Raw genomic sequence first — 13597 nt, forward strand, 5'->3', positions numbered from 1 at the left:
TGGTCGCTGGTTATAGCCCGTTACTGCAATCCTGGTGACCTCACAAGCTGTGTGCAAAACCCCCTTCACCTACACCTGTTTCCAAGTAGGTAGTTTTCCCGACAAATTGGGCTACTTTTTAAATTTATAGGTGGTTTTTCTGTAACAGGTTTTGATTTTTTTTTTTAATCACGCTACAGTCGGCAACGAACCACGACTCCCTCCCTCCCTCCTTGCTTTCACATTCAGCTCCCATAAACATCGAGGAAAGAGGGGTACAGAGTCCGACAGACCTCTGTCAAGTGCATGCTCACCAACACAGGCAGGTCACGGACTACCTTCCGGTAAGAGCCTCCTGGAATCCTACTACTGCTTCCGGTTCTGCAGTGACTACAACTGCGCATGCTCCTTGTAGGCTGCTACTACTCCTATCCTAGGGGGTGTGATTCCACCGCCGTTCCCGACTGTGTAGGAGTAAGCAAGGGTTGTGTTTTGAAACAACAGCGGGTCCACATGAAATAACTTGAGGGTGGTAAGAAATATTTAACCATCTTTACTGCAGGGAGTATTATTTTCTAATTTTATGATTATAGTTTGCCATAATGTCAAGGTTTGCCACAGTGCTACTCGGGAAGGAGCACTGTTGGTCTGTTGTTGCCATGAGAACGTGAAGCCCGAGCATGCGTATTCACCTCTGTGAAGCAGAAGACAGTTTTACTTTCTGAATCCTCCTTAAAATAAGCAGGTACATACTGGAAGTCAATATTTTTGTAATCAAAAAAACGCTCAATGGACCTCCAAGTCTGAAGTATACCCGTGCATTTAGAAAGCAAAATAATGATGGTACTAAGTTTGGAAGGAAGAAAACAAGTTTTTGAAGAGCAGATATGATCAGTTGCTTTTGTACCTACCAATTCCCACAGCAGTACTTTGTAGGAGCTAGAGACACTTTGCACTGTATTGTAAGATGCTGTTATATATGGAATTGCAGTAATTGATTTTGTTGGTGATTAGCACAGTAGTAAGATATTGTCCATTAAGGAAGTTGCAGAGTTGGTAGTTGTGGTGGAGGACCTTATGGGAGCTATAGGAGTTTAAATCAAATTTTTCATTCATGTCTCATAGTTCAGATCGCAGTTTTCTTAAATACATATGGGAAGAATGGTTAGGGTCTACCCAGACCTTTCCAGGGCCACCCAACAGCGGAGGAAGATGTTCATAACAATGCGCCCCGAGGTTTTGGCCAAAGGAGCAAGTTTCCTTTTACGGTTTCCTTGCAAATGTGTTATAAAGTCAGCTGGTAATACATATATTTTTTTCATGCCCGATCAATTGAGACAGTTTCTAGAAGGGGGGGGGGGGGGGGGGGGGGACACATAAGCCATGTATAAAGAGGGCATATAGTATGACTGAGGCCTAATACAGCAGCTATGTTATATCAATTTCCTTTGTTCTCCTTTGATTTTCTCCTTGTTCCTCCTCCCTTCTTTTCCAATGAAACGGAGAAAAAAAAGATTTCACATAAATGTATTAGTAAATACATGTGGAGTATGTATAATGTTTCAGAGAATTAAGTTTCTGTATTTCCTCACAAGGTTGGCCTTGTTATAATATTTGAAACGAATAAAATGTAAATTAAACAAATAAATAAATTTAAAAAAATACATATTTTTCACCTACACCGTACAGTATTTTTTATTTAAAATATTTATATTCCACAGAATACAATACATTTTTTTCTATTTATATTGAAGTACAAAACATATTACTGTATTAGGCCACTCAAATATTCAGAAATAAGGATCAACAAACAAGTTTATAGGCAGTGGTTCCTGAACTGGGTTTCATGGACCTGTAGAGGTCTGCAAGACCATCATAGGGAGTCTGCTGTAAAGGAGGCAAAGTGTAGCTGCTAAGAAAAAGAGCAGACTGACCTCACCTTTTAGGAGCTCTGCTTTAAGGCTTCTGCTATCTATTCCCACTGCCTTATCACATGCTGAGAGGAACATAAATTGTGCCATGCTGTATCAAATCTTTCTCCTGATCTAATGTGAGTAGTGCAGTCGACAGACCAGTCCTGTGGGTGAGGTGGATCAGATCCCAGACCAGGAAGATGTTATCAAATATGGTCCATCTTGAAATTGTGTAGGAATGGTTGGGGTGAATCACGTCTTCCAGCAGAGAAATGAGCTGCAGCAAGATCACTTTTGCCACAGACTTAAAGTCTGTGCACAGCCGCGAGACTGGACACCAGTGCTTCACATTGTGCATGTCTCCCTTTTTAGTTATTAGAGTTAACACTTCATGATGGCATGACAGCAATAACTCTCCGGTCTCGAGAGCTTCTGCTAGGACCCACAGAACGTTATGTCCTAGCTCACTCCAGAAGTGGCAATAAAATTCTGTGGTCAGCCTGTTAATATCCAGAGACTTGTTATAGGGCATCAAACTTGGGGCTTCAGGGTTCAGACAGATTTAGATGTCTATCTAACCTCCCTCTGTTGCCCTGACTGACCATGAGAAGCCCCTCCTATAAAATCCTGAAGGCACCTGGTTTCAAGTGGCCAGCGCCACAGCGCTAAGACAGCGACACCTCCAGGCAAAGGACACCGGGGCAGGCCCATCCACACACCACCAACTGCTAACAGTGCCAGCGAGAGAAAGAAAGAACAACAACAGAGAAATAAAGGCAAGTGCCTTTTAAATTACTGGGACCTCAGAGAGGGAGATCATGATCCCTAGCCACGCCCCCCCAACCCGACGTCGCCAGCGCTGCAGCGCTAAGACAGCAGCACCTCCAGGCAAAGGACACCAGGGCAGGCCTACCCACACACCACCAACTTCTAACAGCGCCAGCGAGAGAAAGAAAGAACAGAGAAATAAAGGCAAGTGCCTTTTAAATTACTGGGACCTCAGAGAGGGAGATCGCGATCCCTAGCCACACCCCCCCCAACCCAATGTCGGCAGCGCCACAGCGCTAAGACAGTGACACCTCTAGGCGTCGCGTGCCGTGCGTCGCGCGCTGAAGGGGCGCAACAAAGGGGCTCTCCCTTTTGTGCACTCCTTCGTGCAATCCGCAGTGCCAGCAGTACATAATCTCCAGATTTTCTCCGAACGTTAAGATGGCAAACCATCAACCCTCCACAATCTGCAAGGACAATAGAAATGGACCAAACACTGACAACAACTGGAATGAAAGAGGTACGAAATCTAAAACAAAACTTAAATATCAACATACAACCATTACTCACAACAACAACAACACATCTCTTTGTAACTATCTAACACTTTCTTTCCTACTCTTTAATGCCCAATCAATAATAAAAAAAAAATACCAATCATCAATGACCTTCTCCAAGATGAAAAAACAGACTTTATAACCATCACAGAAACATGGGCAAAAAACACAGACACAGTAATAATCAACCAAATCAACAACTTCACCTATAGAACTTTTTCTTTACCCAGACCGAAAAAGAAAGGCGGAGGCCTAATGCTCTTCACCAAAAAAAACCTACCGATGAAACTAATTCCAACAAGCAATTGCTCTTCATTGGAAATTTCACTATTTGATTCTCCACACTTACAAATTTGCCTAGTATACTGCCCCCCCCCCCCCCCCCCCCCCAATACTCTCGGAAAAAAAACTGCTCACCACTTATTAAATTTTTCCTGACCAAATTATCTATTAACAAACCCATAATTATTCTTGGTGACTTCAATTTACACATTGACTCTACCCCCTACTCGCCTGCCTGCTCCTCAGACATTGATGCACTATCATCACTGGGTCTCAATCAAATTATCAATGGCCCTACACACAAAGCAGGTCATACACTAGACCTAATCTTCATCAATTCCAATTTTTGGTCTAACCACCAAACGAAGATATCAAAAATACCATGGTCAGACCACTCTATCAGCCACACAAATCTATTTTCAAATTATAAACAGCACCACAAGAAAAAACACAATCAAATCCTTCTCCTATTGTCCACCTTTCTCTATTGAAACTCTTCAAGTAGATCTTCAAACTGAACTAACAAATATAGATCTATCAAACACAGAAAACGCAACATCTTCCTGGATCACCATAACAAAAACAATAGCAGATAAGATAAATCCCATAATAACAAAAATGATAAAAGAACCAAAAAATCAGAATCTCTGGTACAAAACAAAAACATCAGAGTAGCCAAAGAAACTCAGAAAAATAGAGAAATTTTGGGAGAAAAAACAAAACAACCACACTACTAAACACATACAGAACACAACTAGCCGAATACAAAAAACTCATCCATAAAACAAAAAAAGACTTCTACACAAAATAAATAACCAAATACCAACAAAATCCTAAGATGCTCTTCAACATAGTAAAAAGCCAGAGTGAAGGCAGAAGCTATACTTCGGTATATAAAAAAATCTAAATAAATAAAAATAAATAAATAACAAAATCATCTTTTGACAATCACTTTCAACACCAAAGATCAATAGCAATGACTTGCAGACTTCTTTAACGAAAAAATCAAATCCTCATAAATAACAACCTAAAAAACGACTCACAAGACCAGAAATTACTGAACATTCAAACAAAAACCTGGTCCAACTTTGAAACAGCATCTTCCTTAGAAATTGAAATGATCATTAAAAAAATGAACCCAGCTAACACCCCTATTGACGCCCATACCCATTACAACAATAAAAAATCTTGAACCACCAATAACCAAAACATTAACTAAAATTGTAAACCTTTCCCTCATGGAAGGAAACTACTCAGAATGCCTAAAATCGGCAATCATCAAACCCATTCCAAAAAAGAATAATCTAGATCCAGAAAATCCACTGAACTACAGACCTATATCAAACCTCCCATTCATTGCCAAAATCATTGAGAAAGTTGTCCACACTCTACTCACTGACCATCTAGATGAAAACAACATCCTCTTACTTGCTCAATTTGGCTTCAGAAAGCAACTGAACACTGAAACCCTACTACTTGCAATGAATGACTTCGTACTCAAAGGTTTTGAAAAAGGCCAAAGTTACCTTCTAATCCTGCTCGATCTATCTGCAGCCTTTGATACAGTAAATCACTCTATATTGATTAATCGTCTATCTGAAATAGAAGCTAAGAAAACAACCCTTCAATGGTTCTCCTCGTACCTGTCACAGAGATCCTACCAAGTGTTACTTAATGATTCCCTCTCAAAGAAAATCAACCTAAGCACTGGAGTTCCCCAAGGATCCGCTCTTTCAGTGATGCTCTTTAACATCTATCTGCTCCCATTATGCCACTTCCTTTCATATCTGAATCTAACCCACTTCATCTATGCTGATGATATTCAAATATTAATCCCAATTAAAAAAATCACGAGAAGAAACATACAAATTAACAGCCAATTACCTAAACAGCATAAAGGAAATACTAGCCAACCTAAAACTCATCCTCAACTTCGACAAGACTGAATTAATATTACTAGACAGAAAGAACAACTCTCCTCAAATACCACCGCTCAACCTCATGAATCAAAATTCGATCATATCTCCAATCAACCATGCCCGCAACCTCGGAGTAATTATTGACAGAGAACTTTCATTCAAAAACCATATATCAACAAAAATCAAAGACGGTTATCATAAACTACTTACACTCTGTCATCTAAAACCTTTTCTCTCCAACAATAACTTCAGATCAGTCCTCCAATTACTAATTTTCTCCAATATAGACTACTGCAACTCTCTTCTTCTCAACTTACCTCTAAACACCATTCGCCCACTCCAGATCCTGCAGAACGCAGCTGCAAGAATCCTCACAGGAGCAAAAAAGCATGACCACATCACCCTAACACTTATTTCACTTCATTGGCTACCAATAAGATACAGGATTGAATACAAAGTCCTATCCATCCTACATAAAATTATATATGAAGAACAAGAAAATTGGCTAAGCCCCTACATACAACTACATACCCCAAGCAGAAACCTTAGATCAAATAAAGGGACTCCTAAAAACACCACCAACGCAGTCAAATCAACTCACCTCAACCCAAAAAAGAGCAATCTCCCTTGGTAGCCCAAAACTTTAGAACTCCCTACCGACTAAGCTCAGAACTCAAGAAAACCTAAAAACCTTCAAAAAGGAGTTAAAAACGTGGTTGTTCAACAAAGCATACCAACTCACCCAATGAACAACACAACATCATCGCCCTCCAATCCAACCTCATGAATAATAAATGAAATTCATCACATCTAAGTTTTCATAAATAAGAAATGAAACAAAAAACTGAACTAAATCCTTTAACATGTTATCCCCTATGCTTAATAACAGTTTGTACTTTGCATCCCTTGTTTAACCCCCCTTATCCCTGTAACCTTATTTTGTGAACCATTATGATGGCGTTATTTTGACATTTCCGAATGACAATATATAAAACTCATTAAATAAATTAAAAAAAATAAGTGATCTGGACAGAAGAGAGCAGAGTAGAAGTGTGGAGCCCTGGATCCAATGCTCTCCGAATCCATAAAGAGAGACCCTTCCATAGACAACAGGCAAACTCTGCTTCTTTGCTCCCCTCCTCTTCTCCAACCCATATGTAACCCCCATGACGGGATGCATAAAATAAGGGGGGGGGGGGGGGGAATTCCCTATTGTTTAAGGGTCATCCCTTCCATCTTTTGTGTGAGTTCTTAATGGCAGGTCATGCAGATGGTGAAGTCAACCTGGTGGGGACAGCATGCTACAAATATCACGCTCATGTGCTCTTTACTGTATGGACAGGGAGGCCATCCCCTCACTCCCTTTGATGATCTCTGGCTGCATCCATAGACCCAGGCTAGCTAAATAATGGACACAAACACACTGTATCAATTCCAAACAAACTTGCAACTTTATTTTCTTGTATAGCCAGCCAAAAACTATTTACATGGATGAGCAGATGTTTCACATCATATTGAACAAGCCAGAAAATCATGGACTTCCATTCAGTAAGATTATTCTTTTGTTTATTCATTTCTTTGATTAATTGTCTCTTATTACAGTTATTAAAACAGAGTGGTGCACAATAAAAGCCATAGTACTAAAATAAGAACTAAAATAACTACTCCTGACTATTAGGGGCCAACCTGTTTCTCTCCACCATCTCTTCTCTCCTTCAGTCCTATTGGAGAGTCGGTTGGTTCAAACATACCCATATAACATTCTTATCCAATGGGCACACAAATAAAGAATTCTTGCACCATACAATACACCATTCCCTTTTTCCAAGGCGCTTCTCACCTTTCACCATGGTCATGGAGTTCTTTACCCCAAACTCCACCTCATCATTCTTTATTGCTGACTTCCCTGACTGCAGCATTAACTAGGGCACCTGGGGGCAATATTTTATTACAATTTGTCCCCTCTTGCACACAATTTCTTCACTCTGAGCATCTTACTTTGCACCTTTTGGCTAGTTCCTTAGAAAGACAACACTCCACACTTTGAGGCAGATTTTATAAATCTGCGCACACGCGTACTTTTGTTCGTGCACGCGGGATTTCAATAGATACGTGCGTAGCCGCGCGATTCCATTAAAATCCGGGGTCGGCGCGCGCAAGGCTGCCCAAATCGGCAGCCTGCGTGCGCCGAGCCGCGCAGCCTGCCTCCGTTCCCTCCGAGGCCGCTCCGAAATCGGAGCGGCCTTGGAGGGAACTTTCCTTCGCCCTTCCCCCACCTTCCCCTCCCTTCCCCTACCTACCCCCCCCCCCCCCGGCCCTATCTAAACCTCCCCCCTAACTTTGCGCGCGCCGGGCCAGCTGCCATGCTCCGAATTCCGGTCCGGGGGCTGGTCCGGAGGCCGCGGCCACGCCTCCCCCGCTGTGCCGTCCCCGAAACGCCGCGTCACTCTCGGCCCGTCCCCGAAACGCCGCGTCACTCGCGGCCCGCCCCCGACACGCCCCTCCATGCAAGCCCCGGGACTTGCGCGCGTCCTGGGGCTTGTGCGCGCTGCCGAGCCTATGCAAAATAGGCTCAGCGCGCGCAGGGGGGGTTTGGGTTAGGTTTTCGGGAGGATACGCGCGTACCCCTTTGAAAATCTACCCCTTTGGCAACAGGCCTCTCCATTTCATCACTTGCATTGGAAAAGGTACAAATAAAGGGGGTGGAACAACTCCCCTAAGAGGAAAGGCTAAAGAGATTAAGACTGTTCAGCTTGGAGAAGAGATGGCTGGGGGAGGATATGAAAGAGGTCTATAAAATCATGAGATGACTAGAATGGGTAAATGTGAATCAGTTATTTACTCTTTCAGATAATAGAAGGCCTAGGGGGGCATTCCATGAAGTTAGCATGTGGCACATTTAAAACAAATTGGAGAAAATACTTTTTCACTCAACGCACCATTAAGCTCTGGAATTCATTGCCAGAAGATGTGGTTAGGTCAGTTGGCGTATCTGGGTTAAAAAAAGATTTGGATAAGTTCCTAGAGGAGAAGTCCATAAACTGCTAATAGTCAAGTTGACTTAAGGAATAGCCACTGCTATTACTGGTATTAAGAGATGGGATCTATTTAATGTTTGGGTTCTTGCCAGGTGATTGTAACCTGGATTGGCCACTGGGCTTGATCGACCCTCGGTCTGACCCAGTATGGCAACTTCTTATGTTCTTAAGTTTATCTGAGGGAGAAGGCACTCTCTCATGTCCATCTGTGCTAGATTCCGTGGACCACACACATCCAGAACACTACAGGGCAGTTCCCCCACTGGATTAATTCACCCCACTCCTGCAGTTCTCCTTTTTGAGCCATTTGGTAGCTCCCCTGCAAGAGAAAGAGCCCACTTCTTGCTACTGCAGTGCTTCTCTGTTTTGGTCCAATCATGAATGGGAATGGACTCCACTTGACCTCTTCTTATCCTCAGGCCTCTTCCCTTAAGGAGGAAAGCTCCCTGCAAGGACCCATTCCCCTTAAAGGCTCCCTGGGCCTCCCAGCCTATGGGCTGCGTACTTCAGTCAGTTACATAACTGGAGGTCCCTAATCCCCACTCTATATATGAGAAAGCAGGGAAGGAAAGGGCGACAACCCACCATAAACTTTCCTCTCTATATTTCCTGCTTTCTAGAATCCACCAATAAGAGAACCCCAAACTATTAAGAGAACATACATGCTTTTTTCACCAAAAGCACATTAAACCAGCAGTTTCCAACCAGTATGTTGCAACACATCAGTGTGTCCCAAGCGCACACAGGTGTGTTGCCAGGCTTCCTGCTGGCCCAGCTGCACCCCCTGCCCCAGCAAGTTGCAAACTCTTCCTCCACCCGGACTTAAAATGCTGATAGCCTGGGCGGAACGTGGCAGGATTGCTGGAAGAAGCACTTAGCGGTACTAGCAGCATGGTCTCTTTTTCCCGTGACCCAGAAAAGGAAGTGGTATGCAGCGACCACACACACAGGAAGAAAAGACCATGCTAGGTACAAGTGCATGCAGCATCGGCCTGAAAGAGAAGAGCAGTGCGGCCTGAAGCAAAAAGAGGAGCCACATCAGCCTCCGTGGCTGATGGGACTCTTTTCTTGAGGTCTTAAAGGCTGGAAGAAGAGGAGACTGTTGCTGCTCATTTGTTCTTTGGTGGGGGAGAGACAGAGAGTGAGTGAGTGAGCGAGCATATGTGTTTGAGACTCTGTGTGTGTTGTGTGTGCATGACAGCATATATGTAAGTGAGTGATTGAGAGCATGTATGTGTAAGTGTGTGATTGAGAACCTATTTGTGTGACAGAGAGCATGTGTACGTGATTGAAATCCTTTGTGTGTGAGAGAGACAGCATGTATGTACGGTAAGTGTGTGATTGAGAACCTGTATGTGTAAGTGAAAGAGAGCATGTGTATGTATGATTGAGTCTGTGTGTATAAGAGAGAGAGTGCTTATGTGTAACTGTGTGATTGAGAGCCTACATAAGTGAAAGAGAGCATGTGTATATGTGTGTAATTGAGAGCTTGTGTGTGACTGAGAGAGGAGAAAGTTGAAAGCAACGCCCCCCCCCCCCCCCCCCCCCCAATTCACAACAATCTTAGGGCACCTGGAAATCAAACATTTCCAGGTATTGGGTTTTTGTGTCTGCTGTTTGAAATATTTTATTGGTGTCTGGAAGTTTTTGATATGAGTTTTTAATTATTGGATATTCCATTCATCAGCTGTTTTGAAATAACCTGTTCTTTTTATTAGTATGGTTTTCTCTGAGGACAAGCAGGATGGTGGTCCTCACACATGGGTGACATCAGATGGCGCTCTGATGTGGAAAACTTATGTCAGAGTTTCTAGAACTTTGACTAGGCCCACTGAGCATGTCCAGCATGCCCTATACTACGCATCCAAGTGGGATCCCTCTACAGTCTCTTCTTTTCCGCAAAGCTATAAGCTGTGCGGTGTGATTGAGCTTCACTTTGATTGTTTTTTAGCCTTGTAGAAAACTTTCTCTCTTTGCGTTTTTTTTTTCACTTTTTTTCTTCTGAAGTCTATCGCTGGGTCCCTCTCGGTGCCTTCCCATAGTGTCTCTAATCAGGGTTTTTGCCGTTTCAGGAAAGTTTCCTTTTCCGGTTAATTCCCCCCATGGTAGCGGTGCCTGTCCATCGGTGAATGCCGCCCGCCGCCATTGCTTTCGACTTTGCGGCCCTTTTTTTTCACCCCATGATGGCCACATCTGGTTTTTGCCAGTGCCCGGTGCCCGAGGACTATGTCTATCACTGATCCTCATGAGGTATGTATTCTCTGCCTGGGGGCATCACTTATGCGCCCAGATGATCCCAAAGGGATGTCAGCTTTGATTCAACAAGATGGATGAGCTTATTGGGTCGAGGAAGTGCGAGCCATCGGCATCGGCCATCAATGGACCTTGGAGCCGCACCGATGGACACTGCACCATCGACATCTGTGGGACTGTCAGTTCCGTCGGTGCCATTGGCAGATAGGGGAGCCAGAGACCAACCGTTGTCTATTCTGGGTCGAGGACGCCAGATTCATCGTCTTTGGGCCTCGACAGTGGGGAAAGACCGGGCCAAGCATTGAGGGATGCCTAAGAAGCATCCGCACCAATCCCCGTCAATGCATAGTGCCGGGCATGGAGATGCACCAGCTTTTGCAGCGATGCCCCTGAAGTGACCCCATGGCGAGGAGATCCCATCCTCTATCGGTGCCAGGGTCTGCAACGGTCTCCACCGGTCCTGTGCCAGTCGTCGAGCCACCTTGCGGTTCCAAAGAAGATCTGACCACTCCTCCTTTCTCTCAGTCGGTGTTGGCATCGGCAATGTTTGAGGAGGAGCTGGAGCATCGAGTCCAGCTGGCAGAGTCTCCTCATTCAAATTGTCCTAATCACGGATGCATCTACTCTGGGGGTGGGAAGCTCATGTAGATGCGCTTGGTACCCAGGGACTTTGGTCTGCCCAGGAACGCTCTTGTCAAATCAGCTTCCTGGAGCTTCAGGTGATCAGGTACACACTATGGGCTCTCTGAGATCGGCTGTCCAACAAAGTTGTTCTGATCCAGACCAACAACCAAGTTGCCATGTGGTATGTCAACAAGCAAGGAGGCATGGGATCATACCTCCTATGTCAGGAAGCGGTCCAGATCTGGTCATGGGGCCTATCCCACGGGATGGTGCTCAGAGCCATTTACCTGACTGGGACAGAGAACGTGGTAGCGGACAGACTGAGTCGGGCTTTCAGACTCCACAAGTGGTCCCTGGACCAGGAGGTAGCGAGTTGGATATTCTGCCTCTGGGGGAGCCTGGACATACATCTGTTTGCATCCCCCTGCAACAGGAAGGTGCCTCGGTTCTGCTCCCTACACAGGATAGATGGCAAACCAGCCTTTGATGCCTTCGTCTGTCATTGGGGCAAGGGTCTTCTGTAAGCGTATCCTCTGATTCCCTTAGTGGCAAAGACTCTCTTGAAGCTTCGCGAGGACAAAGGGACTATGATTCTCATAGCCTCCTCATTTGCTAAGATAAGTCTAGTTTCCACTCCTTCGGGAGTTGTCCATCTGGAGACCTATCAGTTTGGGGACTTCCCCAGATCTCATCATGCAAGACCAAGGCAGACTGTGGCATCCCAACCTCCAGGCCCTGTTGCTCACAGCCTGGATGTTGAGAGGTTAGTTCTGTAGCCACTTGATCTTTCAGAGGATGTGTCTCGGGTCCTGGTGGCTTCTAGAAAGCCTTCCACTTGTTGCGTCCATCGGTCTTCGACAGCTTCGCCCCGCCTACCTCTCTCTACTCTCTGCTCATCCTGCTCACCTTGGACTGATGGCCGCCGCGGCATCTGCTTGCCATTCTCTCTGGCGTCCCCGAACCGGCTTTGGTGCCTCCTCCCACCATTCTCCTTCAAGGTACCTCTAGGGCGCGCGCGCGCACGCCGCCCTCATCTTTAACTCCATGTTGGTGCGGACCTCAGGGGCGTCCCCCTGTTCTGACGTCACGACTTCCAGGTATATCTGCCTACAGTATTTGCTAGCTTGTTGAATTAGCAACAGGATTCTTACGGATGGGATTCGTTCTCCGTTCCTAAGCTACTCTGTCACTCCAACACTATCTGGAACTCTTACTACCCTTCGGGGTCTCTAATGGGGTACCGCTCCTCGGGGGCCTCTCTGCTTCTTTCAGGTGCTATCAGGAAAACGGTACTCGCTCCTCGAGGGCCCATGTTCCATGTGTCGCTGCCTGCAACCTCTACCCTTCTACTTGGAAGAACTAACTTACAATTACCATCAGTAAGTACAGAAACCATCTCTCTCCACAGTACTGCTTCACTGGAATCAGGTACTCGCTCCTCAAGGGCCTGCTCTCTGCTCTGGTGCCAGACCTCTCGTCTAGTGGAATCTCTGTTACTGCTATGTGAGTACAACGCTACCGAGTCTCTCTGCTCTAAGGGATCAGGTACTTGCTCCTTGAGAGCTTGCTCTCCATATCTCGGAGCTTCTCCTATTTCTACATTGGGACTCTGAATGTTAATCTTATTGTGTGCTCATAACTCTCAGTCTCTTTCCACTACAGCACTGCCTTGCAGAGGATCCGCTGATCCAGCGTTCTGTGTGAGACACGCCCAGCCGGGCTCTACAACCACTACTCACTACTGCCACCTCTGGTGGTCTTTCACACTGTTTAATAAAAGATTCAAATCTGTGTTTGTCTGTCCGGAGTCTAGCCTGACACCGTGGTCCCTCACGGGACTGCCCCCCCGTGGGTGCGGTCAGCTGCCACAGTGTCCAAGGATCCACCATAATACCACTATAAAGTCCTATGGACTGAAGTAAAGGAGGTTTTCCATGTGCTGTGAGCAGAAGGCCCTAGATACATTCTCCTGCCCCACACAAAAACTGCTTGATTACCTTCTACACCTATCAGAGGCTGGCTTAAAAATCAACTCCGTTAGAGTTCATCTTAGTGCAATTGGCGCAAAGCACCATGGTGTAGATCAGAGCTTTCCAAACTTTTCATGTTGGTGACACACTTTTTAGACAAACATAATTTCACGACACGGTAATTCAGTCTACTAGTAAACCAGAGGTTAAAGGTTAAACGAACGAAACATATTTCGACAATTTATGTATGTTTCCTTAAATATATACATAAATAAAATGTTTCACGACACAACC

General features: G+C 44.9%; 1 long non-coding RNA gene across 1 annotated transcript in view; it reads left to right on the forward strand.

Moving 5' to 3' along the window:
- The first annotated feature begins 406 nt into the window (after window positions 1-406).
- The window catches only part of LOC115087229, a 103531-nt gene continuing 90340 nt past the window's right edge, over window positions 407-13597 (forward strand). Inside the window, exon 1 of the long non-coding RNA XR_003855466.1 lies at window positions 407-511. This is a non-coding gene — a long non-coding RNA (uncharacterized LOC115087229). The remainder of the gene's footprint in view (window positions 512-13597) is intronic.

Source organism: Rhinatrema bivittatum, chromosome 1, assembly GCF_901001135.1.
Source record: "Rhinatrema bivittatum chromosome 1, aRhiBiv1.1, whole genome shotgun sequence".
NCBI lineage: Eukaryota > Metazoa > Chordata > Amphibia > Gymnophiona > Rhinatrematidae > Rhinatrema > Rhinatrema bivittatum.